Here is a 15,851-nt window from a genome sequence, read left to right as displayed (position 1 = left end):
TGCTTATTCAATGAAATAGCATATATAAAGCACTTAGAAAAGTGGTAAGCATTCAATTAGTGATAATTAATAATAACAATAATAAATGACTTCAGGAAAAGTTTAAATCTCAATCAAATAATATTTACTACAATGTTCCTAGAAATTGTATTAAAAACGTATAAAATGTGCTGTTAAACAGAAAATAAATAAAAGGTGTTTGAGAGGGTAAATCTTGAAGACATAGTTGTTCATTAAAAATGAAACTTTCTCCTTTATCTGGTTATTTTACCTCAAAATAGGTGATATAATAGCAAGTTCACAGCTATTGGTCCCAAGTTTCCTTGATAGTAATTCATTCCAATTTTCACTAAATTATATTATCTAGACAAATTTTAAAAAATGCTACTTGCAACCACCGTTTGGTTTTGTATACAGTTAAATGTTAGCCCATTTATTTTTTGTGCTTAATAGTAAGAAACACAATTAATTCCATTTTATTGTATTAGACTAACTTCTTTACATTCATTGCCTTTTAGTACTCTCAACAGTTTTAAGGAAAGTACTACTTCTTAAACAATTTTACATATGATAATCATAAAGCACAGAGAGGCTAAGGAACTTGCATAGGGCCACACAGCCAGAAAGTGACTTAGCTCAGATCTGAACCAAAGCATTTTGTCTCTGGAACTCTAGATCTTAACCCAATACACCATGCTAATTAAAGGTCACAAATGAAATTAAAATAAGTCTATTTTACAGTATTGTGTTTTAATTAATATTTTAACTTTATTTTAGGTTAAACAAAATAAAATGCTGCTAAAAACAGAAGTTATATACATATATATATATTTGGCTGTACGTGGGCCTCTCACTGTTGTGGCCTCTCCTGTTGCGGAGCACAGGCTCCAGATGCACAGGCTCAGCAGCCATGGCTCACGGGCCCAGCCGCTCCGTGGCATGTGGGATCCTCCCGGACCGGGGCACGAACCCGTGTCCCCTGCATCGGTAGGCGGACTCTCAACCACTGCGCCACCAGGGAAGCCCCAGAAGTTATATTTTAACTGTAATGCTTTTATATAACATGGACTATAGCTTCTCAAAGTTTATCTTAGAAGTGTATTTAAATATTTTCTTGAAAGAAGATTAATTTTAAATAGTAGAACTTATATCTAAATAATTGAATTATCAATATTCTCTAAAACATAATATTTCTATTATTACAATTTTGAAAATATATGGTGTGGTGCTATAACTTTATCTTTTTAATGTATTTTTTGCTTACTTGCCAATTTTTTATTTATGAAATTAGAGAGTGGCATAAACCCTTGAATGACAGTTGGCCAAGATAACATCTAATGCTTTGTGCAAATTGATTACATAAAACCTGCATTATCTTTAAATAATTTAATTGCTAATTTGTCAATATTTTCAATAATGTAATACTTCTATATTTACATTAAAATATATGATAGGAGTTGATACTTAAGTTTTGACTTCTTCAATTCTCACATTACCTATTTTTAAATTAATTTGGTTTTTGTTTACTTGGCACTTTCTTATAAAATTGGAGAAAGGCTTGTGCTGTAGGAAAGCACTTAGGCTAATTCCAGTGACCTTATATAATTATCTCATAAGTTCAGGCTTCTACTAAGTACCCTTTTCATAAACCATAAAGTATCACTATTTTTTCTCATTATAATGCTTAACAGTGCTCATTATAATTACCTATTTATTATTTATAATCAAAATAGTTACTGACCAGCCCTTATCTTGTTTGTAGTGTTGTCTAACACTAATCAAATAACCACAATCTATGCTCTTATGCTATTAAGTGTAAATGTCTTACCACTTATTTTCCTGTATAATAGATTTTCATAACTAGCTGCTCACTAATTTGTTCCAGAATGGATAAAGAAGATGTGGTATATATATATATATATATATATATATATATATATATATATATATATATATATATATATATATATATACAATGGAATGTTCCTCAGCCATTAAAAAGAATGAAATAATGCCATTTGCAGTAACGTGGATGGACTTAGAGATTGCCATATTGAGTGAAGTAAGTCAGGTGTAGAAAGAGAAATATCATATGATAGTCCTTATATAAAGAATCCTAAAAGAAATGATAACAATGAACTTATTTACAAAACAGAAACAGACTCATAGACCTAGAGAATGAACTTATGGTTACCAGGGGTGAAGGGTAGGGGGAAGGAATAGTTAGGGAGTTTGGGATTGATATGTACACACTGCTATATTTAAGACAGATAACCAGTAAGGACCTACTGTATAGCACAGGGAACTCTGCTCAATGTTATGTGGCACCCTGGATGGGAGGGGAGTTTGGGGTAGAATGAATACATGTATATGTATGGCTTAGTAACTTTGTTGTGCACCTGAAACTATCATATCATTGTTAATCAGCTATACCCTAATATAAAACAAAAAGTTAAAAACAAAAAACTTATCAAGAACTTAATATATATTAGGCACAGTTAAAGTCTCTGGGAATAAACAGAACAAAATTAAACACTAGTTTTTCTTAATGAGCATTCAGTCATATATACTAAGAGCTGTAAAGACTGAGCTAAAATCAAAATATAAGAAAGTTACAAATCAGCCTCTTCAGCTAATTAAAAAAGATTTCTGATTACCTGTATATGGGAAAGGTGGGAGGAAAAGTTTGGGTGTGAGCATATGTTCACTATGCTGATTGTGAAGAAGCTTTCTTGAGTGTATGCATATTATAAAATTTATTAAATTGTACCCTTAAAAATGCTCATTATAAACCTACTAAAACTTGAACTACAGTTCAAGTTAATATAACTTGTTTGAACCATGCAGAATATATAGATTAAAATTAGAAATTACCACAGTTCAGGAAAGAGGGCACTGTTGTCTGAGACTGTCAGAGACAATTCTATGAGGATACTGGAAGTTGAAATTTCTCTTGAAGGATCGGTAAGGTGCAAAGAGATTAAGGGGCAAGAAGAGCAGTTCATTTAAATATATAGTATTGTGGTTTTCAAACTTTGGTGAACATGAAAACCACCTGCAAGCTTGTTAACAATTTGTATATTTGTGCTGTACCTCCAGACGATCCTATTTAGATCTGAGGTAGGGTCTCAGATTTGCACTGAAGACAAAACAAAACAAAAATATCTTGACCCCTGATTATTCTGATAAAGTTACTCTTTGGATCTCAGGCTGTAAGCAGGGAGGGATTCTCCGAAATCATGCTTGCATTGACTAAATATATAATGGTCAGATATGATTCACCATAACTTCTAAGTATCTGCATATGTAAAACTTCAAGGAAAATGTCATGATGGAAGTTTGATTTTGAATTTCTAAATCCATTTTGGCACTAATCAACATCCAATCCAACTCAACATTTTCGATTATAATGCTGGATGAGAGTGTCATGAGTAATTGTTTATTTTAGTTATGTATTATCAGTTGATGCTTTTATAAGTTTTCATTAAATTCTTGGCTTTGCATTTTTAAATGGTTATTTTTTTCCTAGAAAAGAAAAAAAAGCTTTTCACCTTTTTTGTTCTATGAACAAGATGCAAATGCTTTGAAAATATGTTTTCTAATCAGATTTTTATAGACATATTCTGCACTGCTCAACTTTACTGGGCAGTTCAAAGTCAATTTGTATTATAATGCCTTTTAAAGGAAAATAAAGTAGCAATCACATCTGGCTTAAGAAGTAAACAAATGAATTTCATTTTTATTTTGGGTCGACTTTTTCTCAAAAATTACTGATTTATGTGACTGTCAGGTATGAATGCATATAACACAACTTTCTCAGATTGAATCCAATTGATTTTCTATAACAATGTCAAGCATTCAATACATCACCAGAGCAGTGAGACTGATAAATAATCCGTTCTAAAAGAAAGTGATTCTTTTCTCCTTAAACACATAGGTAAATATTGTTTGTTTTGCTCTTTCTATCTATAGAAGCTAATGTGTTCTGAGTCTTCAGTTTTAGAATGTTCTTAATTGCTAGCCATTTCCCATGAAAAATTGTTTTCCTATGACCTTACTTTCAGCATTACAATTGTTAGACCTGATTTAAGATCTTAGTTAAGAGTTGATGGTATAGAACTGACTGTCATTCTACTTCACAAAAGGTAGGAAATATACAATGCACCATGAAATTCTGGGAGTCCACTTTGATTGTACTTAGGAATACTGCAGAAGAGTAGCTTTGAAGAATACCATTTTTCCTGAAAAATAAAGCTAACAAGTTCCATATTTACACCCCTGAAGTATACCTCTTATGAGTTTTGCTATATTTAAGTATTATTTTTTGTAACAATCTTTCTTGGTCACTCACCATTACTTATATGAATGAAATAGGTAAAGCATAACAATTAATTTGTACATTTCTGTTTTATAAGAGGTTGGTATTAAATGTGTTACTTTCTGTATTAATTTCTTATTCATTACTTTCTGTATTAATTTCTTATTCATTTTCTATCCTTGTTAAATTTTGTATAATTTGCCAGTACAAAATTTAAGATGTATAAGCATCATTTGTATGATTTTAAAGCAATTTTTAAAATATTTGTGAAAAGATAGCATCATATTAATGTTTTAAGAACATTAGAAATATCATTAGATATTAAATGCAAAAGTGCAACTAGTAGAAGTGAGGCATATTTGGATAAGTGAAAGTGAAACACAGAAAGAAAGGGAATTAATTCACATCCATATCCCATGAATTAATATGATGTGATGAATATAATATATACTACTGTCATAAAGTTTTAAATAATGTTACCAATAATAATTACTAATACTCTGAGTGGTTATCATGAACCATGAACTTTCTTAATGCTTTAAAATATTATCTTGTTTATCATACAAGAATCCTATCAAGAGATGTGGCTATTATACTCATTTTACAGATAAGTAAATTAAGATATAAATACGTTAGGTCACTTGCCCAAAATAATAATGTGGAAATAAGATTTAACCTTGGAGTCTGACTCTCAGGGCAACAATTTTGACCACTAAAACTGTCTTTTGCTTCTCATCCACACAATTAGATAGATATCCATGTATAGCAAATTGGCCATGTCTATTCTTTTACCTAGCTGATATATCTAAGACATCATTTTGCTTTCCTTTCCCTCAGATAATTCTATTTTAGACTCTTACATGGCAAAGCTACCTGTACATTTTATTAGATTTCTTGTCTTTTAAGTCTTTGTTATCACCCATTTATTCTGCATATCATAGCCTTATAGACATATTGATAGACATATTGATGCCTATCTCAGCTTCATTTCTCTCCAACTTTTCAAGGCTACTTTTTGAGAATAGGACACTGCATACATGGAGTTTAAAAGGCAATTTATTTCATCAGGTGGTCTATTATTTCCTGATTTTGCCTTGCATCCACACTCTTCCTTCCACTTTAAATATTTTATGCCCTTCACTTAAATCTGTCTCAACTCTGTATTATTTGCCAATGACTACATGAGTATGTTAAAATATATAAAACTGATCATACATTATCCACTTATCTAGGCTTAGCTTTTCTATACAAACTTTTACGCTAAATTCCAATTAACAGTTACTGCGTTAACTCATTTGGCACCCATTTTACAATGGCTATATGTATTTTAAATTTTTGTCTCTTGATAAAATTCAAACTGATTAAGGGTTGATATCTTTTATTCCACTTTCAAAAAGCAATTTACATGTGAAGGCCTAAAGAAATTTTTTTATACTTGGTGAATATTTGCTATCAATTTGTTTTCTTAGAAAGTATTGAGTAAGAAATAGTAAAGAAATAATAAGAATAATATAATTAAATTTTCAAATAATTAAGCTAAGCTGCTGTTTTTCTCAGAGGATAACAAAAGTTACTGCAAATCTAGTACAATACTTATACATAGTTTATTTCAATAGTTAGAGAGAAAGCAGTGATTCTGACTTGTGGGGGGAATAATACTTGAACTTATTTTTGTAAGTGTGCTTATACTTATTTTTCTGAATTACACTATCACTCCTTCAAGCCAAAAAAAAAATGAATTTAATTTCATTCCACTACTTGAAGAAATGAGTGTGATTTTTTTTATGTGATAAAGTTCACTTGATAAAAGTCCTCCTTTCCTATATTGACTTCTTACACATGCCACTTAAATGTAATAAAAGCAGAGAGCATTTTAAAAAAGGACAAAAAATGGGGCATTTTGGAAATTAATACATTTACAATGTTTTAATAAGAAAACTATGACTAATAATTTCTGGCTACAATTTGTATGTGATATAATTAACAAGAAGTTTTTTTGGTTTTTTTTCATCTGTAGAGGATGTTTTATATGATATTTATGGAATGGTGAATTAATGTCCCAGGATTCCTTCTATGAGTGTGTTTCAGATGGTTGTTTTTTTGCCTAAAAAATAATCTTAAGAAACCTGAATTATTTTTTAGTTATTTTTTCTAATTTATTTACATATGATCAAAAAGTCTGTATGATAATGTGATTTTAACATATTTTGAAGACTTTTCTAAGATTGAATAGAAACATGAATTCCTGAAAAATATGTTGTAATATTTTTGTTGTTCTTTATTCTATAATTATTGAGAGATATGTGCCTAAAGCTTTCACAATGCCATTAGGCATACTTTTCCCATCTTTTCAACTTTCTGGGATTCTTGTGTTTTGGTAGAGTATCTTCTAAAATGCCACATAATTTTGATTATGTTCTATAATCCAATGATTATTAAATAGAAAATTTAGTTTATTAGTCTCTTGGCATTAAGCTCTGTATTTCTAAATGTTGATGACACACTAAATTTTTATCTTGGTTCATGTCTTTCTTCTGTATTTTAGGCTCATATATCCAATTGCCTTTATAATGTTGAAAATTAGAAGTCACATATGTATCTCAGAATAAACATGTTAAAAATATACTTTTGATCTTCTCTACCTAAATCTCAATCAGTTTTAAGTACTATAAATGACAGAATGTAAAATAATAATAATAATAATATTTCATTGTCTTATTGAGGTGATTGGGGAGCTGGCAATTAAAAACTCACCTATCTCAAACTTGAAAGCTGGCAACTTATGTTATAACATGGCAGCTCTTGATATAAAGTGGGAAAATATTTGATTAAACTTTTACCAGCTGTACCTTGGTAGAAAGAGTACAACCACTACCTAAAGCTGTAGCACGAGGAAAAATTACAGAAAATATTCAGACTATTACAGTTTATTGGCAGCTTTTTTCCAAGTCCTCCAAGGCATAAATGGGTTCATGCTAGCACTAGATGGTCTGAAAACAGGAAGGAAGGAAAGATACCTTTAATAAGGATTGTACTCACTGCCTGTGTTCACCGATATAAATCACCTGAGAGTCCAGTTAACTTGGAACTTCCAGAGTTGACAAAATCAACTCCTCCTTAATCCCCAAATGAAGCAGCATCAATTTTAAATGGCAGCATCAAAAAGGTAGCTTTAGGGCTTCCCTGGTGGTGCAGTGGTTGAGAGTCCGCCTGCTGATGCAGGAGACGCGGTTCATGCCCCAGTCCAGGAAGATCCCACATGCCACGGAGCAGCTGGTCCCGTGAGCCATGGCCGCTGAACCTGTGCGTCCGGAGCCTGTGCTCCACAACGGGAGAGGCCACAACAATGAGAGGCCTGCGTATCACAAAAGAAAAAAAAAAAGGTAGCTTTAGCAGGAGGTAAATTGTAGGCCTAAATTATTTTGACAAAACTTCTTTACTTTGATAGACATGTGTAATCCATGTACCTAAAATGAACAGGTTCACCATAATATACTTCTACCCATTAAGTTAAAAGAGAAGACATGGCCGAAGGCACAGAAGTATGAAAGTAAAAGAAAATTGTGTTCAAGTTTAAAGTTTACACCTAGATAAGAATGTTGTTGAAATTACTTACCCATAGAAATGAGAAGAAGCAAACAGATTATTAAACTTCTTAGTATTTAATCTTTCTTTAAAAAGTTTTTTGGTAAAGAAATTTTCATTTAAGGTCTACATTAGTCTGTTACTATTAAATCATAAGGCAATCTTTAGCCACTTCTCACTCATGTGCACTTTAATTTTGCAAGTAGGAAGCTGGTTAAATTGCTATGGTACTAAGACACCATTAATATTACATATGATGAAATAACATAATTGTAGGTTCTTGTTAAATGAGTATAATATATGAAAGAAAAGAACTTTTTAATATTTATAAATAGCAAATGAAAACTCTCTTCAGTTTTTAACTTCATGAAATCATATCAAAGAATAAAATACAGAGGAATAAACTATCTAAGGAGACAAAAGACCAAAAACTTTCGGGCCAAAAGAGACTAAAAGACCAGAACTACCAAAAACTATGAGATGCTGATGAAAGAAACTGAAGATGACACAAACAGGTGGAAAGATGTACCATGTTCTTGGATTGGAAGAATCAATATTGTTACAATGACCATACTACCCAAGGCAATCTACATATTCAATGGAATCCCTATCATATTGTCAATGGAATTTTTCCACAAAACTAGAACAAATAATTTCAAAATTTGTATGGAAACACAAAAGGCACCAGATAGAAAAAAAAATCTTGAGAAAGAAGAACAGAGCTGGAGGAATCACTCTCCCTGACTTCAGACTATACTATAAAGCTACATTAATCAAAACAGTATGGTCTTGGCAGAAAAACAGACATATAGATCAATGGAACAGGAGAGAAAGTCCAGAGATGGACCCATACACTTATGGTCAACTAATCTATGACAAAGGAGGCAAGAATATATAGTGGAAAAAAGGTAGTTGCTTCCATAAGTTGTGCTTGGAAAACTGGAGATCTACATGTAAAAGAATGAAATTAGAACACACCATAACACTATACACAAAAATAAACTCAAAATGGATAGAAACCTAAATGTAAGGCCAGATACTATAGAACTCTTAAGAGGAAAACATAGGCAGAACACTCTCTGACATAAATCACAGCAAGATCTTTTTTGATCCACCTCCTAGAGTATTGAAAATAAAAGCAAAAATAAATGAATGGAACCTAATTATACATAAAAGCTTTTGCACAGTAAAAGAAACCATAAACAAGATGAAAAGACAACCTATGGAATGGGAGAAAATATTTGCAGATGTTGTGAACAACAAGAGAATTTTTTCCGAAATATACAAACCACACACAGCTCAATATCAAACAAACAACCCAAACAAAAAAATGGGAAGATCTAAATAAACACTTCTCCAAAGAAGACATACAGATGGCCAGCAGAAACATGAAAAGGTGCTCAACATCGCTAATTATTAAATAAACACAAGTCAAAACTACAGTGAGGTATCACCTCACATCAGTAAGAATGGCCATCATCAAAAAAGACTAAAAATAATAAATGTTGGAGAGTTTGGAGAAAAGGGAACCCTCCTACACAACCCTCCTACACAGAATATAAATTAGTGCAGCCACTACGGAGAATAGTATGGAGGTTTCTTAAAACATGAATAGAAATAGAGTTAACATCTGATCTAACAATTCCACTCTTGGACATATAACCAGAAAAGGCAAAAACTCCAATTTGAAAAAATACATGCACCCCAATGTTCATAGCAGCCTATTTACAAGAGTCAAGACATGGAAGCAACCCAAATATTCATTGACGAATGGATAAAAAGATATTGTATATATATAGACACATGTGTATCTATATATGTATATACACAATGGAATATTAGTCATAAAAAGAATGAAATAACATCATTTGTAGTAACATGGATAGACCTAGAGATTATCATACTAAACAAAATAAGTCAAAGAAAGACATATATCATATGATATCCCTTATATGTGGAATCTAAAAGGATGATACAAACAAACTGATTTACAAAACAGAATTAAACTCAGAAAAATAGAAAACAAACATGGTTACCAAAGGGGAAAGTTGGGGAAGGATAAGTTAGGACTTTGGGATTAACAAACACACACTATTATACTTAGAATAGATAAACAACAAAAACCTACTGTAAGGCACAGGGAACTATATTCAATATCTTGTAATAACCTATAATGGAAAAGAATCTGTTAAAGAATATATATGTATATATAACTGAATCACTTTGCTGTACACTTGAAACTAATACAATGTTGTAAGTCAGCTATACTTCAATTAAAAAAAAGTAAAAATAAATTGCTAAGACCTATGTCAAAGAGCATACTACATGTAATTTTTTCTAGGAGTTTTATGGTTTCTGATCTTACATTTAAGTCTTTAATCAATTTTGAGTTTATTTTTGTATATGGTGTAAGAAAGTGATCCAGTTTCACTCTTTTGCATGTGGCTGTCCAGTTTTCCCAAAACCATTTATTGAATAGACTGTCCTTTACCCACTGTATATTATTGGCTCCTTAGTAGCAAATTGGTCATATACAAACATGGGTTTATTTCTGGAATCTGTATTCAGTTCCATTGATATATATGTATCTGGTTTTGCAACAGGACCATACAGTTTTGATTACTATACCTTTTTATTATAGTTTGAAATCAAAAAGAGTAATACCTCCAACTTTGTTTTTCTTTTCTCTTTTTTTTACCAAGCTGTAGTATTTATTTATTGTAGTATTGCAGTACATATTATAGCATTGCAGTATTTATTTGTTGTATTAGTAATGTATTTCATATCTAGTTAGCAAGTGTAAAACTGTGTGACAGTTTGTCTTCTGTCTTTTTTTCCATAATAAATCTTTTTCATTTGTTCATAGTTTTTATTTTTTTATTTTTATTGGTGTATAGTTGATTTACAATGTTGTGTTACTTTCTGCTGTCCAACACAGTTATACATATACATATATCCACTCTTTTTTAGATTTTTTACCAATACAGGTCATTACAGAGTATTGAGTAGAGTCCCCTGTGCTATACAGTATGTCCTTATTAGTTATCTAGTTTATATATAGTATTATGTATATGTCAACCCTAATTTCCCAATTTATCCCTCCCCTGCTTTCACCCCTGGTAACCATTAGATTATTTTCTACATCTGTAACTCTATTTCTGTTTTGTAAGTAAGTTTATTTGTACCATATCTTTAACTCTATTTCTGTTTTGTAAATAAGTTCATTTGTACCATTTTTATAGATTCCACATATAAGTGACATCATATGATATTTGTCCTTCTCTGTCTGACTTACTTCACTCAGTATAACAATCTCTAGGTCCATCCATGTTGCTAAAAAATAAATAAATAAAATTATTTTTTAAGGAACCTCCATACTGTTCTCCATAGGCTGTATCAATTTACATTCCCAGTAACAGTGTAGAAGGGTTACCTTTTCTCTACATGCTCTTCAGCATTTATTTTTTGTAGATAATTTGTAGATAATTTGATGTTGGCCAATCTGACCAGTGTGAGGTGATACCTCATTTTGTTTTGATTTGCATTTCTCTAGTAATTAGTTATGTTCAGCTTCTTTTCATGTGCTTGTTGTCCCTCTGTATGCCTTCTTTGGAGAAATGTCTATTTAGATTTTCTGTCCATTTTTTGATTGGATTGTTTGTTATTGAGCTGCATTAATTGTTGTATATTTTGAAGATTAATTCCTTGTGAGTTGCTTCATTTGCAAATATTTTCTCCCATTCTTTGGGTTATCTTTTCATTTTGTTTAAGGATTCTCTTGCTGTGCAAAAGTTTTAAGTTTAATTGGGTCCCATGTGTTTTGTAAAGCTTTTGTTTCTCTGTGGAATCCAAATGAGAGCCTTGCAGGGTAGAGTGTTCTTGGATATAATATTTTTCCCTTTCCTCACTTTAAATATATTGTGCCACTCCTTTCTGGCCTGCAGAGTTTCTGCTGAAAAATCAGCTGATAACCTTACAGGGATTCCCTTGTATGTTGTTTGTTTCTTTTCCCTTGTTGTTTTGAATATTTTTTCTATGCCTTTATTTTTTGTCAGTTTGATTAATATGTGTCTCAGTGTGTTCCTCCTTGGGTTCATCTTGCATGGGATTATCTGGGCTTCCTGGACTTGAGTGAAGGTTTTCTTTCTCATATTAGGGAAGTTTTTGGTTATAATATCTTCAAATATTTTCTTAGGCCCTTCTTCTTTCTCTTCTTCGGGGACCCCTATAATGTGAATGTAGGTGCGTTTAGTGTTGTCCCAGAAATCTCTGAGACTATCCTCATTTCTTTTCATTCTTTTTTCTGTATTCTGTTCTGTGGCAGTGATTTCCACCACCCTGTCTTCCAGCTCACTTATTTGTTCCTCTGCCTCAGTTATTCTGCTATTGATTCCTTCTAGTGTATTTTTCATTTCAGTTAATATATCATTCGTATCAGTTTGTTTGTTTTTTAAATCTTCTAGCTCCTTGTTAAACATTTCTTGTATCTTCTTGATATGGGCCTCCATCTTTTTTCTGAGATTTTGGATCATCTTTACTATCATTACACTGAATTCTTTTTCAGGTAGGTTGACTATCTCTGCTTCATTTAGTTGTTCTTTGGGGTTTTTAGCTTGTTCATTCATTTGCAACATATTTCTCTATCATATCATTTTGTCTAACTTTCTGTGTTTGTGGTCTTCTTTCCAAGGGTTGCAGGATTGTAGTTTCTCTTGCTTCTGGTGTCTGCCCCCTGGTGGATGAGGTTGGTCTAGGGCCCTGTGCAGGCTTCCTGGTCGGAGTAACTTGTGACTGCCCTCTGATGTGTGGAGCCAGGTCTTGTCCCTCTGATGTGCAGGGCAATGTAAAGGAGTGTGTTTTGAGGTAGTTTTGAGCTCAGTAAGACTGTAGGTAGCCTGTCTGCTTATGGCTGGGGCTGGGTTCTTTTCTTGCTGGTTGATTGGCCTGAGGTGTTCTAGCTCTGGAGCCAAAAGGTTGTTGTTTGGGGTTGGGTCTTGGTGCCGAAATAGAGACCTCCAGGAGAGCTCATGACTATCAATATTCTCTGAAGCTTCTGCCACCCATGTCCTTGCCCTTACAGTGAGCTACATCTAACCCCCACCTCCTAAGGAGACCCTCCCAGACCCCTAGTTAGGTCTAGCCCTGGTTCCTATGGAGGTAGTGCTTTGTGCTGGGTACCAAATCATGTGAGGCCTTGTGTGCACCTTCCAAGAGTGGGGTCTCTGTTTCTCTCAGCCCTGTGAAGCTCCTGAACTCAGGTCCCAATGGCCTTCAAAGCTAAATGCTCTGGTGGTTCTTCTTCCTGATACCTGACCCACAGAATATCTTGGATGGCTATTTTTACCTGGGAACATCCCTGTGTAGTCTCTGTATGTTTAATATTTTTTGGTGTGAGGGCTGTTTTTAGTATGGATGTCTGCCACCTCTTTTCTCAGTGTATGCTGGACGTTGTCCTATTGATTGGAGGTGTGACTGATGTGGTGAACTGAGCCTGCACTGGATATTGAGTGGGGTCTCCCCTTTGCTCTCTGGTTGTTACTGCCCTGTCAGGGGCAGGGCTGTCTCCCTATTTGTTGGAGTAGAGGCTCTCAGATATGTTTCTGAGCTGTGATCCTTGGTGTGAGGTAGGTGGGACTGGAGTATTTGTACTGGGAGAGAAGCCACTGAGTTTTCCTACTCTGGAGCTGTTCACTTGTGAGTGTACTCTGTTGTGTCACTTTTCACCCATTGTGCTGGCTCACAAATTACACTGTTGCTGAAACTGCTTTCAGCCCCACCTTAACGATGGGTATGCCAGTGCTTGGCCCTGGTGTCTCTCAGGCATTGTTTTCATCAGACCACCAGTGCAGATCCACTGAATTCATGTCCCAGGACTGTAATAATCTTGTACCTGGACCTGCTGTGGGAGCAATGGAGGTAGCTCTGATTCTGACTGGGTCCAATCCCCACATGTGGGTGCCCACAAAGTCCACAGCTGCTAAACCTAAACCTGTCTCAGCTGCAAGAGCACTCGTCCATTTGAACATTCTGCAGATCCTGAGTTTATGAAGACAGTAAGAGGGTTGTGAGTCTGTGGTTCCTGTAGGAGAGATTTCAGCTTTTCTTCCTTAGTTGCATAGCCCGTAGAGCTCAGCAGTTTTTTCAGTCCCTCCTCTGCATGTGTTCCTCCCACCAGTGTCTGTTCCTGAGGCAGCCCCAGAGCACAGGCACCCACCCAGGCAGGCGGGGGCAGAGGCATCGAGGGGTATGGCACATGAGCCCACCAGGACTAGCAGTTCAGAGGAGGTTTTGGCAGGGAAGGCAAGCCAGCCTGCCAGGACCACAGGACCAGAGGACACTGGGGAGAGGGGTGGGTGAGGCTTCTCAGGCGGGCACCCCTCCTAGTGCTCACAGAGGCAGGGTCAGTGCATGGGGAAGAGGGCTGCAATGGCGACCCTGCCCCTTGTGCACCTTTCAACAATGACAACCTGCTTCTATGGCGGCTCGGGCTTCTTCCACAAACTTCCCCGGTTGTGGATCTTCTTACTCCTCTCCTTTCAAGCTGTCTGTTCATAACCAGCAGCTGTCCCCTCCCTGGGTCCACTCTCCAAACCCCACATCCCAGCACACAGCCCCCTTCCACACCAGCAGACACACAACTCAGGCTGGAGCATGCAGGGCTGCAGCAGGAACCATCCATGTAAGTCTTACTTTGTCTTGCCTGTCAGACGGGATGCTGCGCTGTCTTTTGAGTCCCCGAAGCTCCCTCTCTGTCCCAGGTGATCTTCCCACTGGTGACAGGGCTTCACTGAGTGTGGGAACCTCTCCTTTCCTTCAGCTCCCCCCACACAGGGGTGCATGTCCCATCGTGTATCCTCTTTTCTTTTTTTCTTTCTTTCATCCTACCTGGTAGTGTGTGGATTTTTTCTTGTCCTTTTAGGTGTCCAAGTTTCTCTGCTCATGTTCAGCAAGTGCTCTGTGAGTATTTTTCTATTTGTATAATAGATATATTCTTGATGTACTTGTGGGGAGAGTTGGATTCCATGTCCTCCTATTCTACTGTCTTGACTCCACCTTTTTTTCTTTCTTAAGGTTGTTTTGGCTATTCAGAGTCCTTTGTGATTTGATACAAATTTTAGGATTATTTGTTCCAGTTCTATGAAAAATGTCATTGGTATTTTGATAGGAATTACAATTGAATCTGTAGATTGCCTCTTGTAGTACGGGCAGTTTAACCATATTAATTCTTGCAATCGATGAGCATCTTAACATTAATTTGTATTGTCTTTAATTTCTTTAATCAGTGTTTTATATTTTTCAGAGTATAGGTCTGTCATTTCCTTGCTTAAAATTATTCCTAGGTATTTTATTCTTTCTGATGCAATTGTAAATGGGATTGCTTTTTTTAATTTCTCTTTCTGAATGTTTCTTTCACTGTTGATTATTATGTTAGCTGACGGTTTGTCATATATCATCTTTACTATGTTAAGGTATATTCCTCTATACTCACATTGTTAAGAGTTTTTATCATAAATGGATGTTTAATTGTATCAGCAGTTTTAAAGTCTATTTTGTCTGATATAAATATTGCTACACCTGCTTTCTTTTCATTTCTATTTTCTTCGAATATCTTTTTGCATCCCTCTATGTGTATATTTTATGGTTTTTTTTTTTTTTCCGGTATGCGGGCCTCTCACTGTTGTGGCCTCTCCCGTTGCGGAGCACAGGCTCCAGACGCACAGGCTCAGCAGCCATGGTTCACAGGCCTAGCTGCTCCGCGGCATGTGGGATCTTCCCGGACCGGGGCATGAACCCGTATCCCCTGCATCGGCAGGCAGACTCTCAACAACTGGACCACCAGGGAAGCCCTGTATCTTTATATCTGAAGTGAATCTTTTGTAGGCAATATAAATAGGGGGCTTCTTATTTTAATTCTTTATGGCTTTTGATTGGAGCATTCAGTCCATTT

The sequence above is a fragment of the Orcinus orca genome, chromosome 18, assembly GCF_937001465.1.
Source record: "Orcinus orca chromosome 18, mOrcOrc1.1, whole genome shotgun sequence".
Classification (NCBI taxonomy): Eukaryota; Metazoa; Chordata; class Mammalia; order Artiodactyla; family Delphinidae; genus Orcinus; species Orcinus orca.
Note: the sequence above shows the minus strand (reverse complement) of the source record.